Raw genomic sequence first — 19,594 nt, 5'->3', positions numbered from 1 at the left:
GGCTAGATAATAAGTGCCCTAGGTTTCCCCTCCTTATCAACCCCATAATATATATCAAAGTTGCCTTCCAACATCCATGGGATAACTTGAATGGTTACACCCAGTCTCCATTAAATCCTGTTCCTTTTGCTAATCTGTTGTAGGGTATTAGACCTGTACACGTTGATTCGAGTGGCTCCCAGGTGGTCTCGTTAGAATGGTTTCCTGCTCTACTTTGTTGAGATCCCAAACAAACTCGTGGCCTTCACTCCCAGGGAAGTGGGGCGTTTTCTATGATGGATATCACAAAAGATTCTTCTTGAGTTGGATCATTTCTACATCAGATCGCAGTTTCGGTTCTTCCTGGCTGGGAGAAGCTCCTCTCGGTTGCCTAAGTCAAGGCTACCCTCGGACTTGAGCTTGGTATTTCTGATGGTAGGGGATAGAACTCTCCTCATTCTTGCCATTTTTAGTACCTTGTCCAAGCCTTTTTAGAGAAGACCTCAGTCAAGATTCTGACTCGTAACTGTCTTTGTTGCCTTATAATCCGTGAAAATCCCCAGGGAATGTTACAGGAGCCCTCTGATATACGTCTTGAGCTCACAAGTTCTGGTGGCATATGCGGTTCCTCCTACAATTGCCCCAACCCTTTAGAGGTTGGAGGCTCTTCTCCATTTGCCTACCACTGAGGATGAATGTAACCAAGGGAGGTTTTGGTCCCCTTAAGTCTTTCAGGTGTTTCCTTCCCTCGGGCAGGGAGGACAGTTTCTCCGTTGGCAGGGGGTTACCTGTGCGTCTCCTTCACCAAGTCACCCATCCCCACCTTTACCTTGTGCTTCACCTCTACTTCTGCTTTGGGGGTTCTAGGGCATTGCTCCCCTGTAAATGTGACTATCCCTCCACGAGACATTATTCCGCAGTGTTGTGGTTCCTGTTATAGCAATCCCTGTGGTTTCTTCCCTTGGTGAAGAGTCGTCTGGGTCTCTCAGAGACTATTGTGCTTTTAGTGCCTGAATGGAGGGTGGGAAACATGCACGTTCTTCCTCATCGTCCTCTTTGGTTTCCGACTAACTTCTTAGATGAACAAGTAGAGAAAGTCTTGGTATCTGTATGAAGGGCTCCTTTTGACACTTCAGCTCTGGGTTCTGGTGCCTCAATCATCTGTCCCATTAGAGCCAAGCTTGAGTCCCTTGCTACCAGAATGTTGCTATGGCTCTGTTTTTTTAGGGCCACAGGGCTGATGTACATGGTCTGGGTTGTGATCTTTGGTCGCAGCTTCGATCCTCGGTCCCACTGTGACTGTCCTTAGGTTCTGGACTGCCTCTATAGCCACTGATGCTACAACTTAATACCCTCTTCTTCCCATTGTTCCTCTCCCCTTTTCTCTTTTGCCAAGAGTATACGCATCCATTCTTCCAAGAGCCCTTGCCTTGCAGGCATAGGTAAGAGGGAGTTTTGAGTGGATCCGCAAAAGAATCCCATAGGGTGACGACTTTATGCTTTGAGTGAATCTGAAAGATCCGTACTTTACCTGTGCTTTAGGTCATTATTAATGCTCCCTTCAGTAATGGTTTCATATGCTGTTTTCATGTCTGGGCTTCAATCTGGGTACTGCTCCTCAGGAGTTTGTTCAGATGATATTCTGGGTAGTAAAATTACTACCCCTTTATGGAATACAGTACGTTAAAATGTGGATGTATTCCTCAAGTCGGTAATCCTGGTCTTCATGTGTCAGTAGTGACATAATTAAGGTTAACTTTGCACTTTCGTCATGATATTGTAATTGTGATAATTGAGGCGAAGTTGAATTTCTTACCCAAGCTGAGGTTAAAACACTTGTCAATGCGGGTAAGTTATATTTGATTACACAAAATAATCTTGGCTACTGTTCTGCACTTGAGGAGCTGGTATGGTACCTCAAAAGCAAGTGTCTTTGCACGAGATCTCTTCAGGTACTTTTTGAAGTATCTGCTTCGTCACCGGTGATTGCCATCCCTCGTGCTGATGGGAATAGGAGACTTTGGTAGATCTTGACTCTTGGCTAAAGAGGAACCCTTGTATGAGAGTCCCACTCTACTTCTCCTCTTGACATGCAATGGTACGCGGATGTGTCACGGGTTGCCGCACACCTCAACAACAGGGTTGTCATATTTGTGGTCAGATGAAGCAACTACTTTGAAGTCCTGGAATTAGCAGCCGTTGTAGTGCTACAAGCCTTCCAATAACGTTAAGGAGACATCCAGTTAGTAGCTGACACACCATCACGTGTAGCTCTACAAGCTGAGAAAGCAAATGCATTTTAGGACATTACATGCCAGGGAGTTGTCAATTGAGAACATTCCTGGCAAGGAGAATGGGCTGGCAGAATCACTTAAGTTGCCAATGGTCATATTGGTCCCTACATGCAGATGTATCAGGTAGGCTTCTGGTTGTAGGGCTAAACGGAAATCCACACTGGTTCTCCTTACGGCTAGATAATAAGTGCCCTAGGTTTCCTCTCCTTATCAACCCCATGATCTGTATCAAAGTTGCCTTCCAACATCCAAGGGATAACTTCAATGGTTACACCCAGTCTCCATTCAATCCTGTTCCTTTTTCTAATCTGTTGTGGGGATATTAGACCAGTACACAATTTGAGTGGATCCCAGATGGTCTCGTGGGAATGGTTTCCTGCTCTGCTTTGTCGAGATCCCAAACGAACTCTTGGCCCTCAAGTTGGATCATTTCTACACCAGATTGCAGAGTTTCAGTTCTTCCTGGCTGGGAGAAGCTCCTTTCAGTTGCATAAGTCAAGGCTACCCTCAGACTTGAGGTTGGTACTTCTGATGGTAGGGAATAGAACTCTCCTCAGTCTTGCTGTTTTTAATACCATGTCTGAGCTTTTTTAGAGAAGACGTCAGGCAAGATTCTGACTCGTAACTGTCTTTGGTTAGGAGAGTGACTGGATATCTCTGCCTTAGTCTCCTATTCTAAGAGGTGTAGGAATTCCTTAGTCTAGTACCAAAGCACATGGAAAAACACTTTCGCTGATGGGATATAATTCCAAGTTTGAGTCCTCTATCCCATCTCTGTGTAGAGCTGGAATTGGTACGGAGAGAAGAGGCTTTTGTGGCTCTTTTTAGGGTTTTGCAGTGGTGTCTGTAGAAGCCTGGTGTCTGTATTTTCTCTAGCACGGGCAGAATAGAGAAAGGTGTCTCAAATCTTATCGCTTTCAGACTTAAGGTGTCTATTAGTAAAGCATATACTGTACTTCGACTGCTGAGAGATTCTAGGTAGGACTGGAACTCTCGAGGTCATGAGTTTAGCCCCAACCATATCTTCCAGGAATCTTGCTGGGCAATTAGGGATAGGGTGTGTATGCTGTAAGACCATGTTCTCGGTCTTTATTCTGCATGAGTACCCGCAAGTCTTAACGCATTTGTTTGGTCTTGTGGTGGCTGCTCAATTAGTGGTGTACCTAGCACAGATCCCTTACAAGACAGTAAGCATCTTGTCTAGTAACATATAGATGCAAGTCTGGTATGAAGGCTGAATGACTGGCACTTCTCTATTCTTTCTGCTCCTATCTTAAGGTCAAAGTGTTTCTATCTAGATCTGACTTTGTTAATGAACTAACTTTAAAGTTCTATTTCTTAGATCGTGAAGAACTTCTATCCTCCCTAGATGAGGATGAGGATTGTGGAATATATACTAAGGTCTTCACATGCCTTTTAAGTAATTTGTATTTTTCTTAGCTATACAAACCAGTCTTTTGGATTATACTTCCCTCAGCAACCACACCTCTTGGTTAGGTTAGGTTTTAATTTTTCTTGACATGGTTCTCATGACACCAATAACCTTGGTTGCTTTCCTGGTTTTTCCTAGAGTTCTTGCGCATTTCAAAGAAGTCTTGGAAAATAATTGGCCTGCGTTGTCTCTGCATTACATTTGATAAGCAAGAAGTAATGTTCTTTATTGTAAGCATTTGGACCTGCTTTGCATTTTTCATTGCAATTTCTTTTAATTTTTCTTGACATGGTTATTAACCGCTAGATAAATTCTACTGGTTGATGAATTGGTCACTCGTTCAAAATAAGGGAATTCTTTGTTAAATATCTTTCAAGGTATGGTTATATCCATACCTTGGTTTTATTTTTCTGCATTTGGCTGCTTCCTTACTATGTTCCCAAGGCCTGTAGGAAACTGCCTCTGAATACTGCTAATAATGGTTGCTTTTTCTAATTCTGAAGAAGTTTATCAAGGGTTCCTGGACTACAATTGTAGCCTTTTGCTACTGTGTTCTTTGCCACCTTGCAACTGCACTTTTTATAATTGTTCTTCCAGCATGGTTTTCAACTTTTGGACCTTCATTCTCTAGTCTAATTGTACTGTTTTTGCCACCTTAATTACAGCTGGGCTTCCAATCTTTGCTATAGTGCAACTGCACTGTTTTCACTACCTTCCGGCTGGGTTTCTAACCACCAGATGTGTTGTTCATCTGTGCATATTGCTACTGTACTTAAAGCTAGGTTGCCAATCTGGACCTTCGGCTTTCTAGTGCACTTTTTGCCACCTTTCTAACTATAGGTTTTCTAACCTGTGGACCTTTACTCTAGTGCATTTGTTGTACCATTTGGGTTTCCAATCTCTGGACCTTTGCTCTATTGCACTTTTTACCACCTTCCTTCCAGCATGGTTTTTAACCACTGGAATTGCAACAGCCAATTTATACCCCATAGTTTTAACTGTACCAAATTTCCTACCAAATGAACACCATTGGAAGAGACTTATTGTGATAAATCTCTCCTTACACCCTAGCCAGGTTTTGTAACACCCGTGACTTATTCTCCCTAATGTTTTATTGCTGATAGCTTTTATGCATTAGCCTCAGTGACTAACTGACCAGATATAATCTTATATACTTTCAGCCATTGTGTGTAGAGTAGAAAATATTACAGCACTAAAGTCCAGTTTCAAATTAAGACTGTGCCAGTTGATAAGGTATGAATTAATGAAGATCAAAAATAAAAAACTATAAATTGATCTTTGATTAAAGGTACTGCCTTTAGTGCAAGCTGTTTGTTGCTAAATTAAGTATAAACAACAGTTCAAACTAACTTTGCTTGATATAGTATAGGCTATATTGAACAAGCTAGCTTTGCAACACTAAAGGCACTTATCAAGGGAGAGGCTTGAATGTATAAACTATATGTAACATAATAAAGTAAAATGTATAAGAGGATACAATAAAAATCAAAGAAATAAACATGGTAATTTTATTAACATCCCAAATACCTTACATAAGTTAATTTGCCTATAAGCACCTCTTGGGTTGCACAGGACAGGGAGTGCAGTGTGGCCACCCACCTGAAGAGGAGGAAAAAGGAAAGAGGAAGAGTTGATGGAGAGGTATGGGATCCCAGACACTTCTTTTTCATAACCCCCTTCTCTCTCCCTCCCTCCCTACCCCCTTTTCTTATTGACTTGTGTGTATGATTCTTTCCCTCAGTGTCTCTCCTCTCTCTCTCTCTCTTTCTCTCACCCAGGTCTCTGTTCCAACCTGTTTTCTCCAGATATTCAGTTCTGTAACTTTGGTCTAGAATACGTCATTTAATAATGCCATGTTAGGTGGTAGAATTGCCTTGCTGGAATATGATGTTTTAGAGTGACCCTTAAATAGTTCAAATCAGTAAGTTTCAAGTGTCCATCTAAAAGGGCTTAGTCATGTTCCTCATAAAACTGTTGGTGAAATAAGTATTGCATTCAAGAATCATAAACTTTCTCAGAGTGAGGTTACTTTGATCCAATTATTTTTGGTACAGAAGTTTTCTAATGAATAAATATCAGGATTTAACCTGTGATATTATTTCTGTAGATTATTCAAATGCAAATCTAGAAATGGTGGTCAACAGAAAACACAAGTACATGATTTGGTATATATTTACATGAGAAAATAACAGACTTTACATGGATAAGGAAATATTTCAAATCCTTCATGTTTCCCAAAGGAACAGGAAAGCACTGTCTCTAAGACTTAGCAAGATTGTTTTTCTTTATAAAAAGAGAAAATGAAAACCCAACCAAGGCCCACCCCAGGTCCCACCTAGTAACAAATGATTAAAGCAGTTTTCATTCTTTAAAAATAAGGTGTTACTAGGTCCTTGAATGTTTTCATTTTCTCTCTTTTTTTTCTTTTTTTTTAGCAATTCATTTTCATACAGATTCACATAGCATAATTATAAACTGCTTATTTTACTGCTTACATTCTAACCTTCAATATCACTGGTTGAACAATCTTATAATAAACTCAAACTAAACTTTAAATTACATTTTAAAATTTTAAATTTGCTACTTTGTCTCAAAAATTTCTTTGGTTGCTAAAAAGGCCACATTACATTCAGAAGAGATAAGATACAAAATTTTTATCTAAAATATCATCCTCGGTCAAATGCAAGTAAAAGTCACTTCAATAAAATGGTATCAAAAGACCTTAAAGCATTTCTCGCATTAGCAGTAATTGCGGATATATTTCTATTCAATTTCCATTAAAAATTGCCCGAAATCCGTAAACACCAAAATGTACAGACAGAGACACAGAACATTTCATGGGTCACACGCATCCATCTCTTGAGCCATGAGAATTTTCCAAAGAGAACCATAGCCAATATTTGACCGAATCCTATGCGAACCTCTTACGCTCGACTTGTAACAAATCCTGAATAGAAGAACCATGGTATCGCCAAGTGCTTATCAGAGCTATGTGAGGAAAAGACCATCAGCTGAATACAGTATGAAACACTTGTGTAGGCTTGCCATTATTAATCGGCATTTTAACACCCTTTCAGTTTTTTAATATGGAATGCTGATGCCCAGGGTATATGAGTCACCTCTGTTCAACAAATAACCAAATGACGTTTCAAAACCAACTTAAGAAACACACTTCCAAGTATTATGAAGTAAATGAAATCATGACAAATCAATTAAATTGGTTTTGGTTAAGCATGTAAATACAATAATTTTGTAACTTTATCTATGTTACAAGGAAGAAAAATTAAGTACAGCACTGCAAGATACAGGAAAGCACAGTAATGACATAAGGGTCCAGACACCTACTGTAACTTCTCAAATCTTTGATCACAAAATTGAAGATCTGCTTCCAATAATTCACTACATAAGTAGTTTCATTTGAAAGTACCAAACTGTATATTAATGCCCTTCAGTTACCTCTACTGAAGTTTGGCCAAACAATCTATATTTCATGGTAGTTAAGTCCAAAATAAAGAAGTGAACTATACAAAAAAAACCTGACTACGAAACACGGTCATCGAGTTACCAAAATCCAGAAAATGCCGATACAAGAATATCTATTAAAAGTAAAGAATCACTTCTTGCATATGTTCTGCAAAGAAAGGGCTATTCATCAAACCTGTCCGAGATGCGAACTTGCTGTTAGATTAGATATAATCTTTACATTATTACATTGAAGGAATGTTGATGAAATCACATGCAAGAGAGTACAATATCCTACATTGAAAGATTTCTTTGGCATCTCAATGCAATAAAATCTGAAACTATCATCTAGAAAAGAGAACCCAGTTGAAATAAAGGTGGCAAAAACATACTGCATATATGCAGTGTAACATGAAAAAGATGCCATCCTCTAAAATAAGTTAATGTAAGTCATCGTGAACATAGATCAGATCTTTAGGGAAATTCCCAAACCAAGGAAAGAATTCTTTAACGGCGAAAGCAATCATGAGATTGACTGGCACACTCCTAGTTCAAAGGATTATGCAACATTTCCCAGATCTAAAACCTAAAGGCCTACGATGTAAGAAAAGATCATGATGGTATGCCAACCTTAGAGGATTTTTTCAACTACATAAGGCATAGCGTGGAGCAACCTCATCTTAGAAGTCAAAACTCAGAGGCTTTTAAGAGAGACCTTAGAAGACTTGAGAAGTCAGTACAAGAAACTATCAAAGTAAGGTCACAAGTAGTCTATGTACTTGAGTGCCAAGAATACTTAAAATTTCATTTCCAAAAATGATTTTAGATTACAGGGGATTCAGCATTATGAAGCTTCATCTGTGGTGGATAATGTGGGAGGGTGGGCTGTGACACCCTAGCAGTACCAGCTGAACTCGGTTGAGTCCCTTGTTAGGCTGGGAGGAACGTAGAGAGTAGAGGTCCCCTTTTTGTTTTTGTTTCTTTGTTGATGTCGGCTACCCCCCAAAATTGGGGGAAGTGCCTTGGTATATGTATGTATGTATGTATGTATATATGAAATACCAATGAGGTTTTATGAGTCAATCCCACAAGGATATGAGGCTAAGGATGCACGAGGATAATACCTGTACTAGGAAATCAAGAAATGCTACTTTTTCAGTGCTGTAGTTCCCTCCTAATAGATTAGGAAGATGCAATAAGAGGAAGTACAAAGAGAAGCAATTCCATACTCAAACACCACTGCAAATTAAAAACCTTCACATTGCCAACAGTAAACCAAACTACGAAAAAGACCCAACCTCTCATCACTATACCTGGCAAATGTGATGTACATGGATAAATACTACAAACGGAAAAATTGATTCTATACGACTCAAGTTACCTCAAAGCATGAAATGACCTTCAACTTTCCACTAATAGGACTCCACCAACGTAAAAGAATAAAGCTTGAAATGACCTTCAACTTTCCACTAATAGGACTCCACCAACATAAAAGAATAAAGCTTGAAATGACCTTCAACTTTCCACTAATAGGACTCCACCAACATAAAAGAATAAAGCTTGAAATGACCTTCAACTTTCCACTAATAGGACTCCACCAACATAAAAGAATAAAGCTTGAAATGACCTTCAACTTTCCACTAATAGGACTCCACCAACATAAAAGAATAAAGCTTGAAATGACCTTCAACTTTCCACTAATAGGACTCCACCAACATAAAAGAATAAAAGTCCTGTCTATCGGCTTCTCTCTATGCACTTTTATAATCAAACAGTTCAACCACGGAGCATTTGGCATCCTTAATGTCGCAGATGCAAAACAAAGGATCAAATGACCATAATAAATTTCTATAGGATGTAGATCACTTCATCAATACTGGAGATTTGAGTACAGAACTATGACAGATGTCAACCAACAATATCCGGTTTCTCATTGCCACTATCAATGTAGTTTCATTTATGGAATGAAAATAGAGGCTAATTCATTAGATTAACTTTGATATAAAAATATCAACAAATACATTTCTACCTTCAATATTTCCTTTCCAAGTATCCGTGTGTATGACCAATTCAAAATGGGAAACCAGACTCAAAAATTATTTCCAAAACAAGGGAAAAAATGAATATGACAATTAACTTATTGTCAGAATTCATCAAAAAAGGCTATCTGCCACTAGAATTATTTAAGAAAAGTAACAAGAGGCAATTCCTTCACAGAACACTGAAACAAACAGCCTTCAAAGATAATGCCCTAAATAATACAATTCAAACGGGATTTCATTTCCTTTTGCTCTTTCTACACCTGGCTATCTGATAACCAGACTTTTCTTGCTACAATTTTCATCTCTCAATAAAGATCCTCCGATGCCTTAGATGACCGCGGAGGTAGCAGCAGTAGGGGATTCAGCGTTATGAAGCTTCATCTGTAGTGGATAACGGGGGAGGGTGGGCTGTGGCACACTACCAGTACCAGCTGAACTCGGTTGAGTCCCTTGTTAGGCTGGGAGGAACGTAGAGTAGAGGTCCCCTTTTTTGTTTTTGTTTCATTTGTTGATGTCGGCTACCCCCCAAAATTGGGGGAAGTGCCTTGGTATATGTATGTAATAAAGAACAAATGATCCACTAGTCAAAAGAAAGTAGGAAGTTGTCTTGGTAGTCAGGTGGTAAAACTACTAAAACATTATTTAATCAGAAAACCTTTTTAATCAGCTTCAATTAAACAACAGAAGGCAGAATAAAATAGTCACTAAATAAGACTTGAAAGACTGATTCCATTTCAAATTAGTATCAATGGAGGCAGAAAACCACCACTGATATACTATTCATGCAGTTTTAAACTTCCTTTAAACAACATGACATTGGTTTATACTTGCAGCCATCCTTATTGGAAATGGCAATTAAAGTCACCATAGACATAGAGGAGAAGTTCTTTAGGGAAATTCCCAAACAGAGAAAAGATCTCTTTAACCAAGAAAGCTCTTGTGAGATTGATAGGCACAAATCTAGTTCAAAGAACTATACAACATTTCCTAAACCTAAAACCTATTGGCTTAATAAGAAAGAGAAAAATATGATGGTATGACAAATCTAGAGGATTTATTTGAGTACATAAGCCATAGGTGAAGCATCCTCATCTCAAAAATTAATGCTCAGACGCTTTAAAGACTTTCAAAAATAATTGGCATAGATAATGGGTATTCCACGATCTTGAGTACCGTACCAAGCAGTAAGGTCACGGGTGGACCATGAACTCGAGGACTGTACCAAGCATGGAGTACCAAGCAGTAAGGTCACGGGTAGACCATGAACTTGAGTACTGTACCAAGCATGGCGTACCAAGCAGTAAGGTAACGGGTAGACCATGAACTTAGAGTACTGACCAACCATGGAGTACCAAGCAGTAAGGTCACGGGTAGACCATGAACTTGAGTACTGTACCAAGCATGGAGTACCAAGCAGTAAGGTCACAGGTAGACCATGAACTTGAGTACTGTACCAAGCATGCTTGAAATTCCATCTTAAAAAAATTAATTTGTATTAGACTGCATATATACAGTGTAACATAAAGAGGTGCCATCATATACAATATAAATAATCATATATGGACTTTTTGCCTTCCTGTTTACTGTATAGCCAACAGTAGATTGCACACAAAAAATTGGCTTCTTGAGAATATCTTTTATGATTTCCAGTGATTAGTCTATCGACAGGGAATATTTCAAGTCTTTCATTCTACCATAATACAGTACTATTGTCCTGTCTGGTCTTAGAGTGCTGACTTTCATATCAATTTGTTGGACAATAACTTGGTATATTAAATTCATCCTTCCTGATCTGGATATTCCCTGGGAACTTTGTTGAATTACTTCTTTATGCATATTAAATAAGATTCTTTATTCAGATCAACCATTACATTCAGATCTTCCCAGTCTGTACCATCTTGTATGTAGAACTAGGTGATAAATTTTGTACATTTAGACATGTTTTTAATATTCAAATAAGCCATATATTATCCTCCTCCTAATATCTGGATTCTCTCTAAACCTCAGGATCAGAGACCCAAGGGGGAATCGACTCAAAGATAATAGCTTCTGGTTGGCCCGGGAATCGAGCCCGGGTCCGAGAAACTGAGGTGACGGTGAAATACCATCTAGCCGTTAATTCTAAATTTTGCCTTCTACATCAAAAGGCTCAACACTACACAGTATTCTAAAAATTTTATTCCACCTGTGACCAGATTGTAGAATGACCTTCCCAATCGAGCAGTTGAATCAGTGAAACTTCTGAAGTTTGAACTTTTTACAAATGGTTTTCTGTTGGACTCTGTTGGACAGGTTGACTTAAGTCTTAACATTATTACTGAACCATGCTGGAGCATTTAGGCTTGTAGCATCCTGCTTTTCCAACTAGGATTGTAGCTTGGTAGTAATAACAATATGTCAGGAAAAACAATGAAGAGAATTCCACATCGTGTATCTGGGTCTTGAAATAATAAAAGTCACAGAAACATGAGAAAGATTATCCAGGAAGATTTCAAAGAGTCTATTGGCACCCTGAACAAAAAGGTTAAGGATATTGTCCCTTAACTTGTGAAAATTTCAAAAATTGAACCCTCCTAAGAATCAGAGAAGCAGTAATGCTATACTGTACTTTAAAGTGAAGTACCATATAGCTTTTGAAGTTTTACCCGTTTTTATCAACTGGGTATGAGAATACTCCTTTCTTTTTTCAAAATTTGGACATTCTACTCTGCAGAGGACTACAGTATCCGTCCATATGGAAAAGGAGATAATTATCTTCTTTGGTACAAAATTAACTACTTTGTATGCATATAAAACAGCACACTACTAGAGCATATTTCTTGAAAAGACAGACTGGACGTGAACTGTAAACAAGAAAGCTCCAAGTCTGTGAGAAGAAACAAACACATGCTCATCTTTGGTTCAAAATGAACAGCATCGTAAGCATATAAAAAAAGGCATGCTTACCACCGAACATATTCTTTGAGACAAGTCTGAACATGAAACGGTACAAAAAAGGGATTTTGACGAAGGAAAAATCTATTTCTGGGCGAGGGATCTGTGTCGCCCAGTGAAATGCTCCTTAACGCACCATTTCAAAGGTATAAATACAGCTAAATATACCAGAGAAAAAAGTTGCATGGAATGCTAGGAATATATCCAGCTCGCTCACCCCTAAAAGGGTGTCGGTATTAAAACTGGGGGGAGTGATATCACTACCAGAGGTCCCTTTCCAATTAGACTTCTCCCTCCTCAAAATCCCCCGTTACTACGAGGTGTCGTTCAAAAGCTTTAATGTACAGTATATGTGAGCTTATGGAATGTAGAGGATAAAACAAGAGACCTTCACTTATTTTCTCTAATTCTGCTTTCTATCCTGAACCATCAAATTTTCAAGATTCAATTTGATAAAGACTTCAAGAAGTCTCTGTTATAAATATTGCAGTTGTCATCTTCATCAACTTTGCTTATCCCTTTCTTAGAAGATTTTAAAAACAATGTTTTTTCAAGTCCATTAGATCATGACTTGAATCTGATAAGCAGATGACAAATTGAAACCAGTCATAATTTGATCTTCCAGAAAGGAGAGATGACTCTTAAATGGGTAGCACATAATGTTTGCTCTTTCTTTTCCCACAGCCCTGGGTACATTAGGCTCTTTGAGGCGTCAATTTGAAGCCTCGGTTTTGAACGGTCGTCTGCTCTCTTAATTCTATCTGGTTGCATTTGTGTAACTTCAACTCTGCGTTGTTCCAGCACTCACTTATTTCAAAGGACCAAGCCTATAGAATCCTATGAACCAACTAAGTGTTCTGTTCTACTACAATGGAACACTGTCATAACAATCTCACATCGATAAAAACAATGGAAGAATGGGGGGAGACCTTAATAAAAGTTATAGACGTTCCCATGTAATGAAATGGATTGTACTGGTATGATAAAATTTAGGCAACAGGCCAGGAACTTTTTACTCTGTCCATTATCTCTCTCCACATTTGTTTAAAACATCGGAAAAGGAAAGGAACTTTCCCAATACACTAAACTTGTCTCAAAACTTGAGCCAAATGTGTTCTGCATACAAGATATGTATGTTTATTTATCATTTCCATCAGTAGTTTAACTATAATATTTTGTCTTTCTTTGTCTCAAGACATAGGGGGTGGAAAGATACAGGACTTTGAGCCAGTTTCTTTGAGAATAATAATAACAACTATCTCCAAAAAACATGGTAACAGTACCAAGCGTTCTTAAAATACAACAAATAAACCGGGAATAAGAATGTCAGCTCAGCAACTAGATGAGACTGAAGGCCAAACATCCAGAGCTTTGAATGTTCCTGGAACAAAAACAGGAAACAAAGGACACAAGCCTTTTCTGGGATACATAGAACAAATACAGTGATCCCTATGATTCCTCCAAAGGTCCATAATATTCAACCGAAAATGTTTCCTAGATTCCCAGACATCTGAAAACCCACCAGTTCTTAAATGTTCCTGGAACAAAAACAGGAAACAAAAGGACACAAGCCTTTTCTGGGATACATAGAACAAATACAGTGATCCCTATGATTCCTCCAAAGGTCCATAATATTCAACCGACAATGTTTCCTAGATTCCCAGACATCTGAAAACCCACCAGTTCTTAAATGTTCCTGGAACAAAAACAGGAAACAAAGGACACAAGCCTTTTCTGGGATACATAGAACAAATACAGTGATCCTTATGATTCCTCCAAAGGTCCATAATATTCAACCGACAATGTTTCCTAGATTCCCAGACATCTGAAAACCCACCAGTTCAGCGACATAGCTAAGACAAGAACGAGACGACAACATGACACCCCTATTCAGAATTTCCTACAGGGCCGCTAAAGGTCTAAACGGCAATACTAACTATGGCCCGCAGTGTCCGACGCCCTGTGGACCAAGAGATCTCAACGCACCCGCAATATCGGCGAGTCTGTCTGTACAATTGGTGAAAACAGTTGACGAGTATTCCCAATGACAATTTAACAGAAATTCAATTCAATTATTGCAGCTAAAGAATACGATACACTCTTTTAAAGCCATTATACAAAAGTGGGTTTTACATTTCATGTGACTCTTTTAAATGATTATTTACAATTCATTTTACATCTCAGTTCAACTGAAAATAAGTGACATTTATATCAACCAAAGAAATGAAAAAACTTTCAATACTATTTAATTACAAAGAAATGCTATTATCCTTTTTTACTTTAACCACTAAGACTTAAAAATATTGTCAACCAGATCACATTGGTTAGATTGTAAGTTGTAATTACAATCTTGCAACCCATTTATATGAGACAGTACATTTGTGTTCCTTAATGAGAACAAGAAGTATTTAAAATAAAACCTAGAAAGTGTTAAGCACTGTATGTAAAGTCATATTTTCTCTCGCAATACAGATCAAATCATGTACATAATCATTTCTAAATTTGCTTAAAGAACAGAAATAGCACACAGGATAAAAATTACATATACATTCATTAGAAAAATTTCAGTACTAAAATAATTGGATCAAAATAGCTGCACACAATGAAAGTAAGAAGCAAATGATTTTGACAAATGCAATACTGACTTCAGTAAACAATTTTTTATGAACATTATAGGTCCTTTTACTAAAGAACAAACTTACTGGCAAGAACATTTAAGAATCACTTTACATTCCATTAAGTCAATTTAACTAACAAGGCAATTAAAGACGTATTTCAGACCAAAATTAAAGAACTGAACATCTGGAGAAAACATTGGAAAGAGACCTAGGTGAGAGAAAGAGTGAGAGAGAGAGGAGAGACATTGAAGGAAAGAATCATACACATAAGTCAATAAGAAAAGGGGGTAGGGAGGGAGAGAGAGAGAAGGGGGTTATGAAAAAGAAGTGTCTGGGATCCCATTCCTCTCCATCAACTCATCCTCTTCTTTCCCTTTTCCTCCTCTTCAGGTGGGTGGCCACACTGCACTCCCTGCCCCATGCAACCCAAGAGGTGCCAGAAGGCAAATAGTTTTATCTTTCGGAAAGCTGTTGGGAAAAAAACGGTCAGTTAAGATTCCAAAATCAATTACAGCTATCACAACAAAACTAAAATCCTAAATTTCTAAAAGTAATTTGTATTTTTCCTAGCTATACAAACCCGAGTCCTTTACGTAGGGAGTGTGTTTTCAGCTCAAAGCTGGACGGCCACTGAATCGCTGAACAAGCAGTTAAGCAAACTTTGGGAGCAAGGGCGAGAGCCCACCCCCTTACCTGTCATAGTCTCTTCAATTATAACCTTTTGGCTCAAGACTGATAGGAGTGGTTAACCCTTTTACCCCCAGGCTCTTTGGAAATTTCCAACCCTCAACCCCAAGGTGGTTATCTTTTCCCCAGCACATTTTGCATTATATTTTTGTTAAATTGCTCTAACAGGCTTAATTTTTGTCATAGAGAGGTCAGGTTGGTCTCATTCTCTTGGAAAATGCCTGAATTTTTTCAAAAAATTATCAAAAATATGCAAAAAAAATTCTAAATAGCATTTTTTTGCAAGGATGTACCGGTACGTCCATGGGGGTAAAGGGATGGGTTTTGTGGAACGTACCAGTACGTCCTTTGGGGGTAAAAGGGTTAAGATCGTCAACTAATTTCAGTCCTCCTCTACTAGTTTTCATTTGATACACCATCGTCTTGGGTTGGCTGCCTACAAAAAACTAGTCGAATATATAAAAAACTTTTAGAAAGATAAAATTAAAGATAAAAAAAAAATTACTTGATTTCCTTATTGGTTGTTTACTTATCGAAACTTCGAAAGCCAAACTTGGTTGTTTGAAAGAGATAAAATGGTACTTCAGAAACCAAAGTGTTTTTATCACAAATACTTGTTTTACGGCAAAATTGTCTTGCGGCGATTTTTCCTATTGGGCGAAATTTCCCGAGGCGAAAACTCCTGAGGCGAGTTTTCCTACGGCAAACTTGTTTACGGCGACTTTTCCGGACACGGGAGTGAAGAAAGATCTGGCTGGGTGATAGGATAGATGTGAGAGAGACAAGAGAGCGTGCTAGAAATAGGAATGAATGGCAAGCGATTGTGACGCAGTTCTGGTAAGCCCTGCTGCTTCCTCTGGTGCCTTGGGTGACCGTGGAGGTAGCAGCAGTAGGGGATTCAGCGTTATGAAGCTTCATCTGTGGTGGATAACGGGGGAGGGTGGGCTGTGGCACCCCAGCAGTACCAGCCAAACTCGGTTGAGTCCCTTGTCAGGCTGGGAGGAACGTAGAGAGGAGAGGTCCCCTTTTTTGTTTCATTTGTTTGATGTCGGCTAACCCCCAAAATTGGGGGAAGTGCCTTGGTATGTGTATGTGATGTACTAGCTAACACCAAGGGCTTAAACGGAAAAATAGCCCAGTGAGAAAGGAAATAAGGAAAAAAAAATATACTATAAGAGAAGTAATGAACAATTAAAACAAAACATTTTAAAAACAGTAACATCATTAAAATAGACCTTTCATATATAAACTATAAAAATAGACTTATGTCAGCCTATTCATCATAAAAACATTTGCTGCAAGTTTAATATTTTGAAGTAGTGGGAGATGAGTCACTAAGAAGGGACTGATACTTAGGTAATAAAAGTACACATCCTTCAGATTTACTGAAAGCAAGAAGTCTTCCTCTGATGGAATTCTTTGAGCGTGATCCACCCCAACATTCCTCCTCCCTTTATCTGAAAGGCCAGGGTCCTCGATGTTGAAAAAATGGATAAGAACTCTATACCCAAGATGGAGGGGGAGCAAAGACCTGAGAATGTTGGTAAGTAACCATCCTGAAGAAATCACACAACCCAATGCTTCTGCTGAATTGTCCAAGGCACGACAAGGAATTCCCCTACTCTCGGATGTAAGATGGGGGAGAATGCTGCAAAGCGTAACCATCTTCTTCACTTCTTCAGCCGCCCCACTGCCTGGAAGAAACAGGTAGGGTAACACGAAGAGCTGCATGCCCCAGTTCCTTCCGAGAAGTTGCGGGTGGTCCCACCAGTCTGGTACCTAGGCCCTCCGGGGAGGGTCAATCACTGCAGACATCATCGGGGAGGGGCAATCACTGCAGACATCATCAGGGACACACTGACTACGTCCTTCAATGAAAGACCTAAGGACGCCAATACTTTCCTTCATTCACACTTGTTATCAGCAGTAGCACAAATGGAGAAGAGCCTCCAACCTCCAATGGGGTGTGACAAAAACAAGAGGAACCAGACGTGTCACGGAATCTGAAAGATCACAAGTATGTTTCATTGTTTAGAATATTTTCATTTGTAAAACTAATTCTTTTACCGAGTTTTTTGCTTAATATCTACAGTTTTTCAATGTATATACCATTAGCTTTCATATACCATCCTTCTTTATCATATAAATATGCATTTCCATTTGTTTTTAGGCTAAGAATCTCATTTATATGTATCTATTTGTATACATATGATTATGTATATGAATGTGTACATTTTGTATATCTATATCCATATTTACTTTATTTTTTATTTTTACTTAATTGATGATATTATTTTAGTTGTATTATTGCCCGAAGAGCTCTGCTCCACATGGGCTTGGACTGAGTCTTTTTTTTTCTTTTTGTAAATTTTTGTATGTAAATATTTTTTGTCCAATAAACATTATTATTATTATTATTATTATTATTATTATTATTATTATCGCCGACTTGGGACAGAGGGCGACTTGCTCCTGACACATACTCCCAGGGGATTGAGCAAAAAGAGTAGGCACAGGAGCAGCGAAAGCAATTGCACCCAACGAACGAAAGGAAGAAGCAAGGCCCTCTTTCTCCCCCTTAAAGCATACGCCTGACACCACAAAGGAGGCAACCAGAGACGATTGCAAACAATCCTCCCCCTAGCAGGAACTGTGAGAATGTTTATATATAGCCGGTTAAGTTCATCCTCTCATGATTGAGTGTCTCGCTTCACCTTCTAGGGATCAACAGCCAGAATGCACTTTCTGAAAATGAAAATGAAGAGTTCTCTTACGGGTACACTGGTATTACTGTACTTGATGTGGCCAAAAACAAGTGAAGAAACTTTGATAGGTAAGGAGGCAGGGCTCCTCACCCTCGCTTTCACCCTTGGCTTAACTGCTTGCTAAATGATTCAACGGCCGTCAAGCTTTGCGCTGAAAACATACTCCCTACCTGTAGGACTCAAGTCTGTATTCGCATAAGAACAAACACTCCCGATGAGTAGCTATGATCCAAGATTAAAACTTGCAAATTCCTAACTAAAGAATTTTACAATGGTTGCAAAGGAGTTTGGAAATAGCAAGAGAATTTGAGTGACTTTGACTTCTTAAACTTAATAACTATCAAAATGACATTGTAATTTCAACAAATGTTCAACTAACTTTTTTGTTAATACATGTTATTATGCTACGGTATTTCCATGGTCGAAATTTGCTAAAGCAAACTCCCACCCATAAATAGTAAAGTTAATTCTTTAAAATTCTACAAAATTAAGCAAAGTAAAAATGAAATGTATACCCAAGTTCTCTATAGATGTATCTCAAAAAATGCTTAATGTTCCCAACATCCTATTTTTTGGCATCTGTTTGAAAGATAGATAATGTTACACAAACTAAAATTAAAATACACTTCCCTTAGTTAATAAAAAAAACAATATCTGTGCAGGAGCAATGCTGAGAATGTGCAAGAACTCGAATTACTGCAAGCAACATAAAAAACTACCTAAATTTCAAGCATCGAGCAGAAGCACAAAACGCATTTAGTCAATGAAATATGAAATGATTCACTGAAATAAGAGGAGTTGGAACTAGGGGACAAATCTAACTGCAGATGAACTAAAAATATTTAAGCATTGTAAACCTTGAACGCTCAATTACCGCAGTTACAACTAACCAACTCAGAGATCTCGCTACATAAAAAGTAAGAAGCCCAATAAGAACTATCAAACAGCACTTTGGCAACCATACCAAAAACTAACTTATCCCAAGAGATTAAATACATATAGCATTATCATTCAGATTATGATACAATAATCTATTTTTGTACTCTAAACTATTAGTGACCGACAATTGATTTAAATTTAAGTGATATTATCCACACTGAATCAGTAATAAAAAGAAATACAAAACGTATTATAGATTTTACAATTGTAATTCCTTTGACCATAAAAACCTGTTTGGAAACCTGAAGGAATTCAACAACCCACAATAAAGGAGGAAGCCTCCATGTTAATAATCCTTGCACTGATAACCCTAAAGGGAAGCCTTTCTGACTTACAGGGCCCGGGGGATACCTGTACCTACACGGAAACTATTATGATTGAACGTATTATCTATCGCAATCATGAATTCTTAAAAATTGTA

General features: G+C 38.4%; 1 long non-coding RNA gene across 1 annotated transcript; it reads right to left on the bottom strand.

Moving 5' to 3' along the window:
• Positions 1 to 6,164: 6,164 nt before the first annotated feature.
• On the bottom strand, positions 6,165 to 18,721 carry LOC137636904 (uncharacterized). Its single transcript, XR_011043280.1, has 2 exons — positions 10,573 to 18,721; positions 6,165 to 10,317 (listed from the first exon to the last, which is right to left on the bottom strand). It is a non-coding gene; the product is annotated as an uncharacterized lncRNA (long non-coding RNA).
• Positions 18,722 to 19,594: the final 873 nt, after the last annotated feature.

The sequence above is a fragment of the Palaemon carinicauda genome, unplaced genomic scaffold (genome assembly GCF_036898095.1).
Source record: "Palaemon carinicauda isolate YSFRI2023 unplaced genomic scaffold, ASM3689809v2 scaffold438, whole genome shotgun sequence".
In the NCBI taxonomy this organism is placed as follows: domain Eukaryota; kingdom Metazoa; phylum Arthropoda; class Malacostraca; order Decapoda; family Palaemonidae; genus Palaemon; species Palaemon carinicauda.
This window is presented reverse-complemented; position numbering and strand designations above follow the sequence as displayed.